Source organism: Meles meles, chromosome 2, assembly GCF_922984935.1.
Source record: "Meles meles chromosome 2, mMelMel3.1 paternal haplotype, whole genome shotgun sequence".
Taxonomy (NCBI): domain Eukaryota; kingdom Metazoa; phylum Chordata; class Mammalia; order Carnivora; family Mustelidae; genus Meles; species Meles meles.
This window is the reverse complement of record NC_060067.1, coordinates 101983395-102003204: the sequence shown is the minus strand read 5'-3', so window position 1 is coordinate 102003204 and position 19810 is coordinate 101983395. Positions and strand designations below refer to the sequence as shown.

The 19810-nt window shown below is 43.8% G+C and overlaps 1 long non-coding RNA gene across 1 annotated transcript; it reads left to right on the top strand.

The window, feature by feature from the left end:
* The first annotated feature begins 10659 nt into the window (after positions 1-10659).
* Positions 10660-14255, top strand: LOC123936994. The gene is made up of 3 exons (XR_006817394.1): positions 10660-10870; positions 12571-12653; positions 14230-14255. It is a non-coding gene; the product is annotated as an uncharacterized LOC123936994 (long non-coding RNA).
* The last annotated feature ends 5555 nt before the right edge of the window (positions 14256-19810 follow it).

Genomic DNA, 19810 nt, shown 5'->3' with positions numbered 1-19810 from the left:
AGGAGTCAAAGCTAACTAATGTGGAATAGGAAGTGCAAAATGGTCCAGTGAGGGGTAAAGCAGGCCGGCGAGGCTAACCATGGAACGCTGCCACTCAGTGACGCAGAGCTGACAAAGTAGCTGTCAGTCCCATGGGGAGCTCCACAGAAGAGACTGCCTTCAGAGCACAGTATCACCGCCGGGTCTTCAGCCCGAGGCCACCTGGAGATTAGTAGGATCTTGGACACAGATCGTGTGAACCCTGACAAAGCCAACAACTGGAGGCTGTCACCTCTCCCTTTACCTTGCAGTTAGGCGGTGAGTTGGTCAAAGGGATCTGAGTAGCACACCTGTGGCAGATTCATAAAAGAGACCTTACAGGATTCAAATGAAAAGAAATCCTATGTATCTGGATAGTAAAAGAAATTGTACTCTGATTGTCATTACTTGAATTGGGAAGTGTGAGGGGACTTAGATTCTTAGTAAATGGTACATATCTGAAGTATAAAGTTGGAATAAAGGTTTTTTTCCCATTTTGCTAGTAAGTAAATTGAGATTCATTAGCAACACTGCTTGCCTCCACATAGAGACCACTTGTTTCCATTATGAGCTGCTATTTTCTGGTATAGAAGGTCAGTGTTTGAACACAGTAATAAGTCTACATTTGTTTATAAAAGAATTAATGCCAGATGCTAGGTTAGATCAATGTGAGATTATATAAAAAATGAGGGGTTACATAAAAAATACAAGCCCTTGCTAATGTGGAAATTATAATCTAGTGAGTGTGTACAAATTGTCCAATTCTCTGCTGATAGGAACACATGGAAAGAACACCTAAACCCAGATCTGGGTTGAGGAAAGGCTTAATTTGTTGTTGGAACATTGGGCCTAAAAGTTTCAAATGCAAATACATTTTTCCCAAAACTTCTTTGTTTTTCCTTGTTTTGCTTAATGTACAGTATTCTACTATGTACTAAGACTCTTAACAGCAAGTGAGAGAAAACCAGGCTGGCTGGAACAAAGAGTAATTGATCGGGATACTAAAGTATCATGATACTCAAGACAGGGATGCTGCTGGGCATTAGGTGTGCCAGAATTGAGGATCTACTACTATAAGGACTTGGGTTGATTTCTGACATATTCTATGATCTACCTTCTCCAGGCTTTTCTCTATATAAAACTGGTCACTTCTATTCCTCTAGTTCAGAGTGGTGGGAATCACGTCTGTCAGCCTACCTCGATCATTACATTTGACAGCTTCAGCCACTCCAGAGGACATTTACTTGATTCAGTGGGTTTTTTTAAGGGTGCCTCTTTCGATGGAAATCCAACTTTTCCCCTCATCTTTGACGAGCCCTTCCTGCCCCAGGCCTGCTGCTCCCAGTTGACTAGCTGCCTCTTTGCAAGATTATCCAAAGTCCAGTTGTTATTAAGTTAATAGAGTTTAGTTCACATTATTTGTTATAAATTATGTGAGAATTCAAGTCCTAATTCAAGTCCATGATGAGATGTCCTCTAGCTTCTGTTGAACCTGCCAGTGATGGAAATCATTTTACCTCTCAAGGCAGGCCATTCCATTTTCAGATCTCTCTCTCTCTCTTTTTTTTTTAACTTGAAGGGTGGGGGAGAGAAAGAAGAGGTGGTGGTGAGGGGCAGAGGGAGAGAGAGACTCTTAAGCAGGCTCCATGTCCAGCACATGTGCCTGGGATGGGACTCACTCCCCAGCCCTGAGGTAATGACCTGAGCTGAATCAAGAGTCGGACTCTTAACTGAAAGAGCCACCCTCAGATCTCTTTGTCTTTTAGAAAGCTATCTTCTGGTTTGCTTTAGTTCACTGGTTTCAGGTCCACTGCTTATGTCTGCATCTAGGCATATGTAACTGTACTGTAATGACAGCCAACAGTTCAAATGTTGAAACTCTTAGAAGCATTCTTTTTTTCAGGCCGACCGTTACTAGCTTTCCAGGTTTGGAAATGTGCGGTCTGGTTCCTTTAGGGTCACTCCTCTCACCACACTCTAGGTTGTTCATATTCCTTCAAAAATATGTTCCCTGAAAGATTATGTACTGCTTTGGGGGTTCTTAGATGGGCATAGCCATTTTGGTGGCTACATCTCATAAGCTGTATTAATTATCAGGGTTTCCACAGTGGTTACTATGGACCTTGATGGATGATACCATGAGTTCTCGGAAGCTCAGCTGGGGGATCGAGTCAGAGTTGGATTCATATTTCAGCTCTGCCAGTTACTAGCTGTGTCACCCTGGCCAAGTTACCTACATTCTCCGAGCCTCATCTTCTTCTTAATAAAATAAGGATAGGGGCGCCTGGGTGGCTCAGTGGGTTAAGCCGCTGCCTTCAGCTCAGGTCATGATCTCGGGGTCCTGGGATCGAGTCCCACATAGGGCTCTCTGCTCAGCGGAGAGCCTGCTTCCCTCCCTCTCTCTCTGCCTGCCTCTCTTGTGATTTCTCTCTGTCAAATAAATAAATCTTTAAAAAAAAATAAAATAAGGATAGCAATACTCACCTCATAGGAATGTTCTGAGAATTAAATGAGATAACACACAGCGTCTGGAACCTCTCAGGAGCTCTGGAAATGTTAGGTCTGTCCTTACCTTTGATCATTTTCCCTTCACACCCGGAGGTTTTGTTTAACGCATGATTGTACATTCTCCTTCCCAGGGATGGGAGTGGTGGACACGTGCACACACAGGCATGTGTGCTCCATCTAACTCAACCATGGAATGTCTGCTTTTTATGTCCACTTAAAAAAGCCTTCTTACCACTTACGTCACATCCGTCGCGGGGCGGAAACAGTTGCGCGCGGGCAAGCAGCGTGACGCCGCCATCTTCTGAAGGCCAAGGAGCTGCCTTTGGTTAGCAGAGAGTGTCGCCTCTTCCTAAAGTCCGCTTCTTCAGACGCAGCCTGACGAGGATGCACCGTCACACACGCCATTCAGTGCTTATGTTGGCAATCGCTCCACCTCAGAAAAACGGTTGTTCTCTTGGCAGCAGGGTGTGGACGCCAGCCTAAACACGGAGCACTCAAGGTCTGACCCATTTCAGAGGTTGGAACAGCTGGAACTCAGAGTCCCCTGGACTGTTGTACTGTTTTAACGGAGATGACGGGAAATTAGCTGACAGTTTTAAGCCCGGAGAGCTCACGCCGAACTGTATCTTTTCACATAACACTTTATATTTGGATAATACGTAAATGGTACCCTCGCGTCTGTTATCACATTTGAGTGGGAAGGAGGACCCCCAACTGTCTTCTGAGTCTCTTAGTGTCATGAGAAGAAATAGGCTGAGTCAGCAAGGGCTGGTACCGTGCTGGGTATTTGAGCCACAGTATTTCCAGTCCTTACCGCAGTTCAGTCTCATAAAGAGTGCGTCTCCATTGCACGGGATCAGCTGGGCTGGAACTTAAGCGTGCCTCGCTCTAAATCTCGCATACTTTCTGCTAGGACATCATATACGTTTCATCCTATAATCTAATGTATCGTTTTCAAAGTCGGTGTCTGCCCCGATGGTGGAGGTCAGGATGGTGGTTTGCCTTGAGAAGTGGGGTGGTGACCGGAGGGGATGGGGGTCACTGCCTGGGTTGCTGCTAATGTTGTTTCCCGATCTGGGCCCCACGTGGTAAGAAATGTACACTTTGAGAAAATGAATTGAGCTGTACGCCTAGGATCTGTGTACCTTATGAACATTATATTTAAATTAAAGGATTTTTTTTTTTTTAGCATCCTGGTTTTTTTGTTTTTTTTTTCATTTATTTATTTGACAGAGCGAGATCACAAGCAGGCAGAGAGAGGAGGAAGCAGGCCCCCGCTGAGCAGAGAGCCCGATGCGGGACTCGATCCTAGGACCCCGGGACCATGACCTGAGCCGAAGGCAGAGGCTTAAACCACTGAGCCACCAGGCGCTCCCTGGTTTTCTTTTGAGAGCGAGCTCTTTACTTATCCCCGGAATCTAACATTGTGCTTGTTTGTTACAGTGAACAAATAATAGCTTGTGGGCATTTTGGTCATTTATTGTGGATAAGTGAGCACTAAATACACAGAATTAAGGGAAATTATTGCTTCTTTTTTTTTTAAGATTTTATTTATTTATTTATTTGAGAGAGAGAGTGAAAGAGCATGAGAAGGGAGAAGGTCAGAGGGAGAAGCAGACTCCCCATGGAGCTGGGAGCCCAATGCAGGACTTGATCCTGGCACTCCAGGATCATGACCTGAACCGAAGGCGGTGGCTTAACCAACTGAGCCACCCAGGCGCCCAGGAAATTATTGCTTCTAAGAGTGCTGCTCAATCTTTTGGGTCATAGACCAGTTGAGAATCTCATTAAAATTAGAATAAAAACTAAAAATCAAAGCATATACATTCTATATCAGGCACTTTATATAGTTTTCTCTTACCTGCACCACACACTGTGAGGTGGGCATTATTCTCATTTTATAGATACGGGAATCAAATCTCAGAGTCATAAGCAACTTGACCAAGATCACACACTAAGGAATATTTAATCCAAGATTCAAACCCAAGTTTACCTGCCTCTCAAATCCATTCCCTTACCTACTGTACACTGCTTACCTCTAGATACTCTTGCCAAAAGAATGGACTCTTGCCTCTCTTCTACCCCCTCTGATACACACACACAGACACACACATGCTGTCGTCTGTTATTTCAGGAAGCTCAAAAACCTGAAGTACATCATCTGTAGACAGAGTAAGAAGCAATTTAAGAAAACTTTCAGGTTGGAAAATAGAACAGGAAAAACTTATTCACAAAGGACTAGTACCATGGAAAAAACACTCAGATCATTAATTTGATGAGGTTGTGGTTTGATATAAAGCTTGATTCATGTAATTTTTCATGTTAACCTTTTATTATATAATATGTAATATATTCAAAGGAATATATGAAACAGACATGTAAATTGAGAAGCGTAATAAAATGAACAAAGTCCTAAGAACCCATAACCTAGCACAAGCATGAAAATATTTCCAATACCACGGAGTTTGTCTTTGTATTCTATCTTATCCAATCTCGTGCCTTCCCTCTAGAGGTATCCATTGCTATGAATTTGGTGCTTATCACTTCTTTGCCTTTTAAAAAATACCACATTTGTATAACTATTAAGTAATAAAGCATACAGTTTTGCTTGCTATTGGGTTACTGCTTACCACATAGATAATTTTCACTATGTTGTTAATTTAAAAAATATTTTCAGTTTTATGAAATTTGATTGTCAGATCTTTCTGGTGAATTAAAGTTTTCATCATTATGCAGTGACTCTTTTTGTGTTTGATAGTGATTTTTTTTTTGGTCTCAAAATCTGTATAGTCTATAGCTATAGAGAGTTGAGTAGCTAACTCTCTGCAGGTTAGAATTTGCCATATATATTTTTAAATCATTTTAGTTCACTCTTTATTTATATATACTTATATTTATATAGATATTTATATTTTGTATATAAATATATATTACAATATATATTTATATATTATATATTTATATATAAATATATTTATTTATATTTTCTTTCACTCTTTATACTCTCTGTTCTTACATATGTTTTAGGTGTGTCTCCTGTGTGTATCATGAAACCTCATGTATTTATGTTTTACTCTGACAACCTTTTTCTTTTAATGAGCGACTTTATTATTTTCAGGAATGGTGATGATTATCTATTTAGACTTTACTGTATCTCTTCTCTTGTCCTATTTGTCTCATTTTTTTCAATGCTCCTTTGTCCTCCTCTCTTACCTTTCTTGAGTTGATAGAATTTTTTTTTTTTTTTAATCCTTAAATAGCAGACTGTAGTTTCCAATGATAGCTGTGACAATACTCTGGTCTCACTTGTTTTGTGCAGAGTAACCTTGCCACTCCCCATGAAATGGTAGAGATGATGTCTCCAGCGCTTGCAAATTTGCTGGCCCTATGACCCCGTGCCAACCCCAGACCCCATGTTGGCTTTGGCCAAAAGAACATGCCAGAAGTGACCATGCCGGTGCCAGATATGTTTTACAATTGGCTTGGCAGCTTCTGTTCCCCCCCTCTTAGCATGCTCACTCTTGGGGTATGCCCTCTTGGAACCCAGCTGCAAGATCATGAGAAGCCCAAGCCCTCAGTAAAACCACGTGGGGCTGCTCTGTCTTGACACCAACTGAGCTCCAAGCTGGTGGCCACCACCAACTGCTAGTCCTATGAGTGAGCTCTGGTGGCCATGCTGCCATCTGGCAGGGCACCTGTGAGGGACACAGCCAGGAAGAACTGCCCACTGAGCCCAGTTGGCCTAGAAAACCTTGGGACATGTTAATAAACTCTTGCTTTTAGGCATGAGTTTTAGTGTGGCTTTTTTTTTTTTAAAGATTTTATTTATTTGTCAGAGAGAGAGAGTACACACAAGCAGGCAGAGAGGCAGGCAGAGAGGAGGAAGCAGGTTCCCTGCCGAGCAAGGAGCCCGATGCGGGACCCGATCCCAGGACCCCAGGATCATGACCTGAGCCAAAGGCAGTGGCTTAACCAACTGAGCCACCCAGGCGTCTCTTAGGGTGGTTTTTTATGCAGCAGTAGATAACTGGGATGGAAACGTGGCCTTGGCTATGGGATTGATTGACGGGTGGAAACTGATAGAGTCCTGAGGAGTTGGAGAAAGCAAGCTAGGAAGGTTTCCCCGAGAATACCATCAATCACAGTTGACAGGTCCTCAGGGAAGTGCCAGTGGGGGTTGAAGACAGTGAGGAAGGGGACCTCGGTGGCTGAAGAAAAGTGACACGTGCTACATAAAGTTTACTAATGTGGAAAATAGAACAGGCACCTAAGGCACTCAGGAATCCCACGGAGAGATTTCCAGGCAGAAAGTGCCAAGTGTCAGTTGGGTTCTTCAAGCTGTAATATAATGACATGTGAGAAGAGAGAGAGAAACCAGAGAAGGAGTTGTTGTCTTTTTGAGTTAGAGTAATAGCGAGCCCAGAAAAGACTTTCCAGGTAGCAAATAAAAGCTTGTGTTTTTATATATTTATTTTTTAGAGAAGGGGTGAGAGAGGGAGGGGAAGGGGAGAGAGAGAGGGAAAGGGAGAATTCCAAGGAGGCTCCATGCCCAGCATAGAGCCCGACACAGGGCTCCATCCCACAACCCACAACCCTGAAATCATGACCTGAGCTGATATCAAGAGTCAGATGCTTAACCAGATGAACTACTCAGGTGCTCCAAAAGTTTGTGTTTTAAAAACAGTTTATCCAAGAAACGTTCCTCATTTAACCTCTTTAAAAGATTTTGTGTTAAACTGATGGTTAAAGTGTAGTTTCTAGTACTCCTTCACAACTCTTAGTTGTATTATACATTTTCTTTTTTAAAAAATATTTTATTTATTTATTTGACACGGAGAGAGCGAGAGAGAGACAGTGAGAGCAGGACCACAAGCAGGGGAGGGGGGTGGGAGAGGGAGAAGTAGGCTTCCTGCCTAGCAGGGAGCCCCAAGTGGGGCTTGATCCCAGGACCCTGGGACCATGACCTGAGCCAAAGGCAGACACTTAATGACTGAGCCACCCAAGCGCCCCTGTATTACACATTTTCAAGGTACAAAGCTGTTGGGCATGTAGGAAACTCTCCTTACTCTACAGTGTTGATATAAGCAAAACCTGCAGCCATCCTTCCTTCTCCTACAATTTTGGGGCTCCTGCTATGTACCCACTGATCTGCTTTAGACAGTTGGTCTCTCCTCCGCCTAGTGGAGTATTATGACTCAGGATTTAAGGATGAAGGATATGAAGCCAGAGAGCTAAATATCTCCACCAAGAAACAGATAGTAGAGCTGGAAACTCAATTCAAACATTAGTTTAACTCCAAGTCCAAAGTCCTCCTTTACCTTTTTCTCTGAGAAGAACAGGGAGCAGTCCAAAACCAAAAAGCATCCACCATGTGGATTACTTTCACCTTATTGAATCCCATACTTACTCTCTCTCATAGTCAGTGTGTTTTAGACTACCCATATGTCAACCATAATTTGAACAAGTTATTTTACTTTCTTCATTTCTTCTAGTTATGAATATACCAGGAGTATAATAAGCATCTTCGTTTGTAAAGGGTTTGGATCAAAAGACCTATAAAGCCTCTTTCACCATGGATACTCTCTTCGTCTTTTCTAATTTTCCAACACACTTTTCTCAGTAGTGTCTTCGGGGCTACAAAGGAATTCCATCTGACCAGCAGAGGGAGCTCTTGATAATTGAATAGAAGATACATTTATTGTGTGTCTACTGTAGGTGGCCCCCTCTAGGCTGAAGCCCAATCCTGAGGCTGCCTCCAATTTATACTATATGTTCTACCTCTAGCAGGCCTATCTCAAAGTATTGTTTTTTACATATGATGAAGGTTTAAAAACACACACACTATTTAACCAAGAAAAAAGCTGCCTGTGGAAAACTAGTGAGACCTCTCGTAATGCTTCAGTGCCTGACTTGAGGCCCAGTTAGTTAAGTGACTCTGGGAGTCCATGACTCCGTTGTGACGGATCTGACATGTCAGATGCCTCTTAGGGTCTCAGGAGCTGGAAACGGCATCTTCTTAAGGCTGCTGTGATCATAAGTGGTATACAGAAGCCAAAGAGAGTTCAAGAACATTTTCAATTTATATACACATTTTTTTTAATCTATTTATTTATTTGATAGACAGAGATCTCAAGCAGGGGGAGAGGCAGGCAGAGAGAGAGAGAGAGGAGGAAGCAGGCTCCCTGATGAGCAGAGAGCCCGATGTGGGGCTCGATCCCAGGACTCTGGGATCATGACCTGAGCCAAAGGCAGAGGCTTTAACCCACTGAGCCACCCAGGCGCCCCTATATATACATTTTCAACACTGAATATCTTTTAGCTATACATTGATACAAATACTAACATCATCATTTTTTTAAAGGTATCAACTAAATGATGTTTCAAAACAGGAAGTGTAAAAATCCAAATACTGGGCGCCTGGTTGCCTTGGTGAAGCCTCTGCCCTCAGTTCAGGTCATGGTCCCAGGGTCCTATCCGGATTGGGCTCCCTGCTCAAAAGGAAGCCCGCTCCTCCCTCTCCCTCTGCTCCTTCCCCCCACTTCAGTTGTGCTCTCTCTCATTCACTCCCTCTCTCAAATGAATAAATAAAATCTTTAAAAAAAGAATCCAGGGGTGCCTGGGTGGCTCAGTGGGTTAAGCCTCTGCCTTTAGCTCAGGTCATGATCCCAGGGACCTGGGATGGAGCTCCGCATCAGGCTTTCTGCTCAGCAGGGAGCCTGCTTCCCCCCCCCCCACCTCTCTGCCTACTTGTCATTCAAAAGAATAAATAAAATCTTAAAAAAAAATCCAAACGTTTCTGAAACTTTGCTTTCTCTTCGTTTCTCTCAAAGCTCTCTTAACAATTTTCCAATATCAGTGATTGCTATTTTATAAACAGCCACATTCACTGAGGGCGGGGTCGTTATACCCTACTGTACTTCAACATGTCTAAGTGAGAGATTTCTCAAGACAGGAGCTGCACCGAAGCGGGCAAGACCACTTAAAACCGTGTCAACAATCAAACAGAAGATTTGTCAAATATTTAATTAAACTCTCGAAGGTAGGTCAGGACAAAGTTACTCCTAGTTCTTCCGCTTACTAAGCTTGGCCATGTGTCTCCTCATGAAAAGTCACGATCCCCCTTCCTGTAAAGGTGACTTCCTTGAGGGAACCAGAGGCTCAGTAATCTGGGCAGGACTTCACAACAAGCTGGTCAGCTGTCTGGGCCACGTGACTGGGTGTCCCCTGGCCCTGCCCCACGCCTGGTCAGCACTTTGAGAAGAGCTGACAGATGTGCCTGAAAAGGCTGGAAACCAACCTGAGCCTCAGGGTGTCTCAGTCCAGTACATGCAGATCTGCTTTCTCTCTCTCCCCTTCTCCCTCCAACTCCCCAAATGTCACTGGTGGTTACTAAAGTAAAGCCTTGACAAGGAAATTGCCCCTTTCAAGATTTGCTGTTTTCCTTGTCATTCAAATTCATCTTGGATCTCTTGCCCTGAGCCCTTTAATCAGTGTTTCTGAACAAACAGGGTCTAAACAAGGGAGAGCAAAGTTCTGATTGACCAGTCCTAGATTCTCTAGGACTGTTAACACTTTAACTGCCTAATTCTTGTCCTGGAAGGGATTTTCTTTGACTGTCGAAAGTTTTGTTGTTCAAGGAAGGATGGGTATGAAAAATAACGAGTATTCACAGAGAGCGTGCTGGGCTCCAGGCGTCGTTCCAAGGACTCTCAGTGTATGAACTCTGCATCCACACAGAGGATGAGGTAAACTGATTACGTCCATTTTGTAGATGAGGAAACTGAGGGTCAGACAGGTCAAATGGCTTGGGTAGTTTGCACAGATCCTCATGGGGGTACCCACTGCGTGCCTCCGGAGCCTCTGCTCTGAACCATGAGGGAATGTTCCCCAGGAACGTGTCCTTATTTGGCCTCAAAGGATTAGGAAACTTTTAATGTGATTGAGTCAACCAGTTTAGAAATTGCTGGAGTTCAGGATCTGATTCTGTTTCTTGTTTACTTCTTTACGCAAATGTCTGTACCGCAGATGGAGCTCTGTGTTCCTCTCCACCCGCTGTAGCACTTACTACATTTTGTCAGTTTAGTCTCACTCATTTGCATCTGAGAAATGTGCTCAGATTAGGTCCCCGTTGAGAGAAAGGGTGATGCACTTGGGGCAAGCAGGCACCCTCTCAGGGCTTTGCTTCCCCTGCAGTAGAGAGGATCAAGCTTGGGCAGAGCTAGTCTCTAAAGTCATAGCTCAAATAATCTGTGAGCCCAGAGTGGAAAGCCTGCCGAATAAGAACCTGGGATTTATCCAATGACATTTGACTCAGCCTGATGATCGTCACAGCAGATTCCCAGAGGTAAATCGAATGACATCAAATTGAAACAGATGAAATTTTGTAATAAATCAAGTCATTTTTTAAAAGGTTTTATTTATTTATTTATTTGACAGAGAGAGAGAGAGAGACAGTGAGACAGGGAACACAAGCAGGGGAAGTGGGAGAGGCAGAAGCAGGTTTCCCTCTGAGCAGGGAGCCCGATGTGGGGTGACACACAGCTCGATCCCAGGACCTTGGGATCATGATCTGAGCCAAAGGCAGACGTGTAACTGACTGAGCCACCCAGGCACCCGAAATCAAGTCATTTTTAACTGGAGTATTGTTGTACAAGACAAGAGGAAGGTGACCTGTTTTGTGTCCCAGTGGGAGAAACAGAGATAGTTGTGGGGGTGGGGAAAAACTCTTGTAGTTATTCTAATATAATGCGTGTTCCCTTTTCAGCAAACACCTTCTCATCCTTCAAAGTCCCATTGTCCCCGCAGACGTCCTTGCTCTATGTTCCCATTATCCCTCATCCATTACCGGTCTTATTACATTGTGTTGAATTAGTCTAAAATTCTCCTTCCTCCTTTAGACTTTGATCTCCTCAAAGGCAAAGACCAGGCCTTATTTATTTTTGCATCCATTATACTGTCCTTGGAAACTTGAAAGTGTCTAGATGTTCGTCGAATGATGAATGATGTCTTACTTGAATGTTTATGCTCAGGCTGACACTGAGAGACAGACTATAGGTGCAGAAAATCGTAATACAGTCAGTTCCCTGAGTTTAATTAAGTCGGAATAGAATCTGCACCACTTGCATTCGGGAACAAAGTTGAGAGGCCAAAGCCAGGAAGATTGAGGCCTGAGAACCTCACAGCATATTGAAAAAGGACAAATTCCTATTTGCTTCAGCTGATGAATTAACAACCATGAGCTTGTCAAACCACTTCTGGCGAAAAGCCAGTCCTCTCTGAGCCCAAAGTCAGCTTCTGGCAGAAGCCTGTCACCTGCCCCTCCTGCCGTGGAGTTGAGGTAAGGGTCATCACCAACGCCAGGATCACAGGGGCACATAGATGGCCTAATCCACAGCAAAGAGGTTCTTGCATGCCAATAGTTGGTTTTTATTTTCCTCACAATATACCAATTATAATGAACTGACTTATCAATTTGTTTCACACATAGCTTATTCAGCAAATATTTATATTGAAGGCTTATTATTTCCTAGACATTGCTGTAGGCACGGGACAAAACAGTAAACAAAACAAAGACATCCCAATCCATGTGGAGCTTACATGCTCGTGTGGAAAACAGGATAAACAAATGTGTATGATAGGGGTGGATGGGAGAAATGCTAAAGTAGAAGAAAGATGGAAAAGGGGGCTATGAGTTGGAAGGGAGGGTCCTTGCAATGTTTGACAAGATGGCCAAGGAAGGCCTTCCTGAGAAGTTAACTCTTGAAGTGAAATGAAGAAAGTGAGGGAGCCCTGAGGCAATATGGGAGCTCTTGGGTCACCGTGTACCTCGTGAGTTCAGGGGCTGGGTAAGAAGCCCCCATGGCCTGAGTTGAGTGAACTTGGGGGGAAAGTAGTGGGAGAGGGGCTTTTAGAAAAATAACATAGGATCATATCTCATTGGACCTGGTAGGACATAGCAAGGACTTTGCCTTTACTTTGAATGGGATAGGAGGCCGTTGGAGTGTTTTGAGCCGAGGAATGATTCACCTTGACCTACTTGAACAGGAGGAATTTGGCTGCTGTGACGAGACCATCTTGCAAGAGCCACTGCCGGGAGATCACTTAGGAGGCAAGTTGCAATAATGCAGGTGAGAAGTGATGGTGGTTATATGAAGGGCAGCCAGTGGGGGCTGGAAGCCATGTATGTCAAAGGCAGAACCAACAGGGAGACTGAGAATGAGCAGGCAGAAAAGGGAGAGGAATACCAGGCATCCTGCAAGGCAAGTGCAGAAAGTATTTCAAAGAGGGAGCCCCTGGGTCAGAGGCCCCTGCTGGGTGAAGTACGGTGAGTGCTGAGAGATGACCAGAGTGCTTAACGGTGTGGAGTGTGGACGCCGCTGGTGACACTGAGAAGAGCAGTTTCAGAGACATGGCGGGATGTTTGTAATGGAACAGGAGAAGAGAGATTGGACCAGTACACCTACCACTTGCGAGGACTTTTGCCAAAAACGGATGGGGAAACATGAGTATTAGCTGAATGGTCAAGTGGGGTTTAAAAGGTCCTGCTGAGTTGGGCAAGTTAGCAATCTACTTGCCTGCTGATGGGAATAATTCGGTAGAGAAAAGTGGGTGAGGAGGGGAGGAGAACGGTGGCACAATGTGCTAAAGGAGGTGAGAGAGGGGATGGGCTTAGCTAGGAGCGCGGACAGTTTATCCCCCCACCGAAGTCGGAGAGAAGGCACAAGGCCTCACCAGGAGGGAGTGTGCACATTCTCTTTCGAGGGCGCTGGCAAAGTGGGACGCCAGCTGTCCTCTGGATGAGAAAGGCAGAAGAGTTGGAGTTCTCAGGGGAGAAAGTACAACAGGAAACAGCCCTTCCTTGGCAAAAGGGGGAATGCTCTATATGTAAGGAAGTTTATAAAACCCAACAAATTGTCAATGGAGAGATTTAAGCAGAGATAGAACATGTGTCAGTGACGACGTGGAGGGAATTCAAGAGTCATACTGAGGATGTAGTAAGGGTTAAATGCTCCCTTTTTGAGTCTTTAATACTTAACTCTTTCAGAAACTTATGTCTGGAAGGATTTTTTTAATATGACATATAAAATCACTGATGTGGTATAGAAATATGAGTATTTATGTGTATGTATAAATACATATAAGACTTCCAGAAATTAATCTCACCAAAATATCAATGAAATGCCTAGCAAAACTCGAAAGATGAAAAAACCTTGAATTTACTAAAATTTGAAAAATTAAGATTAAGAATTCTTATCTAATAGTCTAAGGGGAATGTGTGCTCTTTTATAACACTGGAAGTCCTCAGTAATCTTGCAATAATAACGGTCATACACTCTCAGCACTCAAAGCACTGCTGGGAAATTGCCTCATTAACCTTTATAATACCCTTGTGGGGTCGGCAGGAATTTGATGAGATTTCCATTCTCTAGAGTGGGCAAACGGAGACAGGGAGATTTGAAGAAAATTGTAGACACAGCTCAAATATAAGTAAATCTTGTGTTGAGTCCTGTGAGAGTCATCAGTTTAGGGGCATAAGAATGAATTAAAGTCTATTAATCACCGTAAGATGAGCCAGTCATGTTGAACTTATACCACACATCTCAAGAACAGAAAGTCTCGTTAGAAAACATGGTGGGGAGCGAAGGTAGAAGAAAGAGAATTTTATCCAGTACTCTCTGTTTGGATCTTTTCAACTGTCTCCAGCCATACGTGTTCGAGAAGCGAGTGCTCATTAATGACTGCAACAAGTATGAGAATAAAATGAAGACTGAACAAAAACAGGAATTCTAGAGTTGCCAAAAAGAGAGAAAGGAAAGCGAACGAGGTGAAACAGAAGAATCTTATGTGAGATGTGTAAGGGAAGGAAGGGGAAAATGCTCTCAAATGTTGAGGTCTGGGAAAGCTGAGCGGGACTATAAATCCTACAATCTTAAACTGACTGGCGTGTGTGTGTGTGTGTGTGTGTGTGTGTGTGTGTGTGTGTGTGTGTTTGTGTACGCGAGGACAGGTGCGCACAGGGGCGGGTGCAGCGGGCTCCAGGGGAGGTAGTGGGCTGATGGAAAAAAATGATAATCTCCTAAAAATAACAATTCTTTTTTTTTTTTTTATTTATTTGACAGAGAGAAATCACAACTAGGCAGAGAGACAGGCAGAGAGAGAGGAGGAAGCAGGCTCCCCGCGGAGCAGAGAGCCGGATGTGGGGCTCGATCCCAGGACCCCGGGATCATGACCTGAGCCGAAGGCAGAGGCTTTAACCCACTGAGCCACTCAGGTGCCCCACTAAAAATAACAATTCTTAATTTGACACCCAAATGACCTTCTGTTAATACTTAGAAGCAGCTAATATTTATTGAGACTTTACCACTTTCCAGGTACTCTTCTTAGCACCTTACAGGTATTAATTCAATCCTTCCCACATATCTATGAGGCAAGTACTACCATTATGCTCTTTCTCCGATTAGGAAATTAAGGCATGGAGGTAAAGTGAGTGGCTACATGGAGTAGCCTGCTAATCCTGTTCAGGAATTTATTATGTAGCTGCTATGATGAGTAGCTACATATCAGGTCCATAATAAACACCATTTGAACGAATGAATCAATGGATGGATGGATGAACGAAGAAACCAGTGAATAAATGATCTGGCAGGTTTCAATGCCAGAGTAATACCCAGTTAATGATCAGAATACCCAAAGTCCTAATTGAGGTATTCTCGTCTTTTCTTCCTGTGGGATTCTCCTCACCCCAGTTCCCATTGCTTTCATCCTGACCCCAGAAACTTAGGTGCTTCCCTCACCTACTGAAAGCATCTTTGTCTCAAAGTTTAAACTCAACAATCCACTGGTACCCACAACCTTCTTTCTATTCTCACATTAGCTAAAAAGCAATACTGTTTATACTTGAATCCTTAACACCTGCAGTCAAAATGTGCCTACTGGAAGTGATTCTCACTTGGCAGAGATGAGAGACAAAAGGGAGTCCTTAGAAAAATGTCTTCAGCTAGGTCTTTTCTGGCAGTCCTCCTTTGATGGTATAGAAGCCGTTAGGTCGTCATGCTCACAGCCCCTGAATGAAGAAAGCTTTAATAAATATCTTCTATGGGGGCACCTGGGTGGCTCAATGGGTTAAAGCTTCTGCCTTCAGCTCACGTCGTGATCCCAGAGTCCTGGGGTCGAGCCCCGCATCAGGCTCTCTGCTCAACAGGGAGCCTGCTTCCTCCTCTCTCTCTGCCTGCCCTTCCGTCTACTTGTGATCTCTGTCAAATAAATAAATAAAATCTTAAAAAAAAATTCTCTGCCCTTAAAAACAAACAAACAAATAAATATCTTGTATGTGGAAAATCTGGAAGGTAAGTGTGGAAACTCCCAGCTTCCGTAGGTAGAGAACTTGTCAAGATAGAAACCACAAACACTGATATCCATAAAGACATAGGTCTTCGCTATCCTTTTTGCATCTCTATGAGAATAATAGAAGCCATGGCCTGGTAACTTGGTTAATCGCTTCTTATGTATTTTGTGATATGACGTTCACGAGGATCCTGTGGGTCAAGACAACAGGCTAGGAGGGACCTTGACTAACACAAAAAACACGTGGAGAAGCCAGAGTTCCAGTTCATTCTCCCTAACTCCAAAACAGGTGCTTCTTGGTCCTTTAGGCCTGTAACCCATGTTCACTCTCTCTCCGTGATCAGATGGAGACAAGCACGGCCCCAGGCTCTCCACAGGCTCCCTAAGGAGAACTTTGCAGCAAATGCTTTTCGGAAAGCAACGAGAGCTTCACTCATCTGGTGCAGTAATTACAACATTTATTTTCTGAAAACTCTTCTAAGTCAAATCCCACAGACCCCAGGGAGAGACACATTCCTGTTCTGGATGTCAGACAAGAGTGTTAGCCCTGGCCACATTGTTACTTCTTGTCACTGAAGTGACCCCGAGCAAACCACTGGAACGCTGCTTTTCTCAGCCTTACCACCCTGGGTGCTGGTGACAGCACATTCGTGCAAATTCCAGCATCTTCCTCAACTTCGAATTCCAATCCTTTTTAGACAGTTTTCTGTTTAGCTCCCTCCTTTTCTCATCTGCGAGACCATTCTGGTGTGTTTGTGCTGGTCTCAGGTGTTCTTGAGCTGTTACCTTCTTTCATCCAGTGTGCTTCAAATTCCCATTAGGGTCAGCCGCGTATGGACAGGGATCTTGTCTTTGTTGGTCATCCTGAATATACCCCGCGCCTAACTCCTTGCCTGGTATACTGTAGCAACTCAATTAATGTTTGCTCAATGAACGAGAAGGTCAAACTCTACTAAATGGAAGAAAAATAGCAAACTACCTTAACACTTTGGCCCCAGGGTATTTAGGAATTTTAAAAATGGAAATTTCCAAACCTTGCAGTAGATTTGCAGAAATAGAATCTATAGGGCAGGAGCCTGGGGAATTTTTATTTTTAATAAGAACACCAGACACTTCTTAGTATTAGGCACATTTTTGAAACATGGCCCCGGGGTTTTGAATAAATATCTTTCACCTGGTGGATGTCTCAAAGTACTTTTTTTCATGGTCATCTCACACTCATTTATTGAGCAACTACTACAGAATTTCTGAGTCAAAACCAAGCATTTGTCTTTTTCCCGTTATGTCACATTGTTTACGTCAATTCCTAGGCTGTCTTTATGTTAACGAATGCTTTCACTTGTTCATTCATTCAACAAACGCATGTTGCACATGCATCTGAGGCCAATGGTGTCCAGATACTTTAGGATGAAGGAAGTAATGTCCACTGAAGTTTTATCTTAGGTCCCTGTTCGGCTGTGTTCAAAGAGTTGAACAGGCAATTTCTAGTGAGGTGCAGGCTGTGGAGAAGGGAGGAGCAGGAAGCAATGTGGCTTGGCCCTTTGTCAGTATTATAATAGAGTCCTGCCCTTGGCAGTGAACAGACTCCAAGGGGCTGTCCAGATTCCTTTATTGGCCACAAATGTGGCTGCATAAAATATGATGTGCCACTAGGGCTTGGTGATTATTGTTTTTTCACTACAGAGATTTGGGGGGCAGTAGTATGTAATGCAGAGGGATTCTGTTCCGCTCATGCAGGAAGGGTCATGTAGTCTCCAAATCTATTTTGTTCTTGCACTTTGCCTGTGACCTTTGGTTTAAGTGTGGAATCCTTCTCGCTGGACTGCACTATTTATTAAACAGAGTGAAATCCCAGCTGAAACAATAGGCTTGGCCCTCTGCAATTGTCTGTGTTCATGGATGTTTTTACTCACGGGTGTCAAAGTCAAGTTCAATAGAGTGCGTGTGTGGACAGAAAGCACTTCTGTGCTCAAGAGCACTGTCTCTGGGCCTGGATGCCTCTGCTGCTGCTGTCTGGGCCACGCTGGTGTTTCTGCGAGAGTATCGCCCCCTCCCCCCCCCCCCAGCCAGCTTCCCACGCTGGCCCGGCCCCCTCTCTACCTCCATTCCCCCAACCTTCAGGGTTTCTCATTTTAGCTCTTTGACATCAACAAGGAACAAAGCTGACAAACAAGCCCCACAGATATGTGAAGTATCCCTTAATATTTATAACTATTTTGTCACAGTCACCTCAGTACTCAGTTATACGGTAATATATATACTATAGTATATATATATATATATATATATATATATATACTATAGTAACTATAGTAATATAGTAGTACATATACTATGTACTAATATATACTAACATATACTATGTACTAATGTAATATAGTAGTACGTATACTATGTACATATACATAGTACATATACTATGTACTACTACATAGTATACTAGTACATATACTAGTAATATAGTCCCAGATTTATCCTTCCTTCCTCCTTCTCTCTCTTCTCTCCCTCTGGTAATTTTTTTCTTGGGCATCTACTACATTGGGAGCTCCAGGAGTGGGGGCCCATGCTTGAGGAAACAGTATAATTGGGAAAATCTTTCTCAAAAGCTGTCTGAACTGCGTGCCTCAGATGAAGCCGGAGTGCTTCTGGGGAAAGACTTGAACTCGTCCAGATCTATTGAACTTAATCCCCGTTGGAGAGGGCCAAGAATGCATTGTGAGGGAATACCCCGGTCACTTCGATAGAGTGTCAGGGAAGACACAAATTCTGCGACCCAGGAGTCTTTGTCCAGTGGAATGATGTCAGCACCTGAGTTTTCACTTCCTCAGCTAGAGAAACTCCAGGATCACTGTGAGGGATGGAGATAATAAAGGCAAAACACCGTTTCTGGCCCACAGCGAGTGCTTAGTAGTTCTCGGTACTTAAAACTACATGCCCTGGAGGATAAAAAAAATTTAGTCAACATGATTCTCATCACCTTTACCTTTTCCTAAAATCACTGTTTCGCCTGTACATCCATGGTTCTCTGCCGGGGCTGCTCATTAGAATCCCTTGGGAGGCCAAGCAATGTCTAAAATCCTGATGCCAGGGCCCCCTACCGATTCCATCAGAGTCCCTGGAGGTGGGACCATGCTCCATGATTTTGAAAATTCCCCAGGTGATTCCAGTGTGCATCTGGTCTACATTTCCTCATTCTGTCCCATTCCCTTCGTCCGTGTCTAATCATACACTCGAGGCCTCAAGTTCTTTTTGGGAAAATAGCCCATGGCTATGTCATGCCATTTGCCGTGATCTAGAGGAATGTACTTTTTGGTTGTTTTTAAGGGGCAGGTTCTGGGACCTATCCTGTTACTGTGAGGGGTAAGATGGGAACCATATGGTAAATCTGGGATTAGGGTCACAGGACAGCACTGACAAGAAATGTTACGAGCAACCTCTCAAGAGTGCGTGGAACCAGAAGGGGAGGCTATGAGTAGAGCACAGGACTGGTAACAGGGGCAGACACTGAGGGAAGCTCAGAGGCTCTGCTGGAAGGATTAACAAATGAAAGTTCTAAGCTTTACTATAGGAAATGGGGGGACTTTTCCTCTTAAACCCCTCTTCCACACTTAAACCACTTTGAGACGAAAGCCAACCAGCCAGCAGCTATGGATATGAATGAAAAGGAGAATGGGATGGTTGAGGAACCCAGAACAGGTGTGTGGTGACTTCCGGGAAGGGCTGGAATGAGGAACTACCAAGCCCTTAGAGCTCTTTCTCTTAATCTTGTGTTTTCGTTTTTGTTTTTTTGTTTGTTTGTTTTTGAGACAGAGAGCATGCTCCAATGAGCCTGCAAGTGGTGGGGCATGGGGGCAGGGGCAGAGGGAGAGGGAGAGAGAATCCCAAGCAGACGCCACCTTGAGCTTGGAGCCCCAGAGGAAACTCAATCTCATGACCCTGA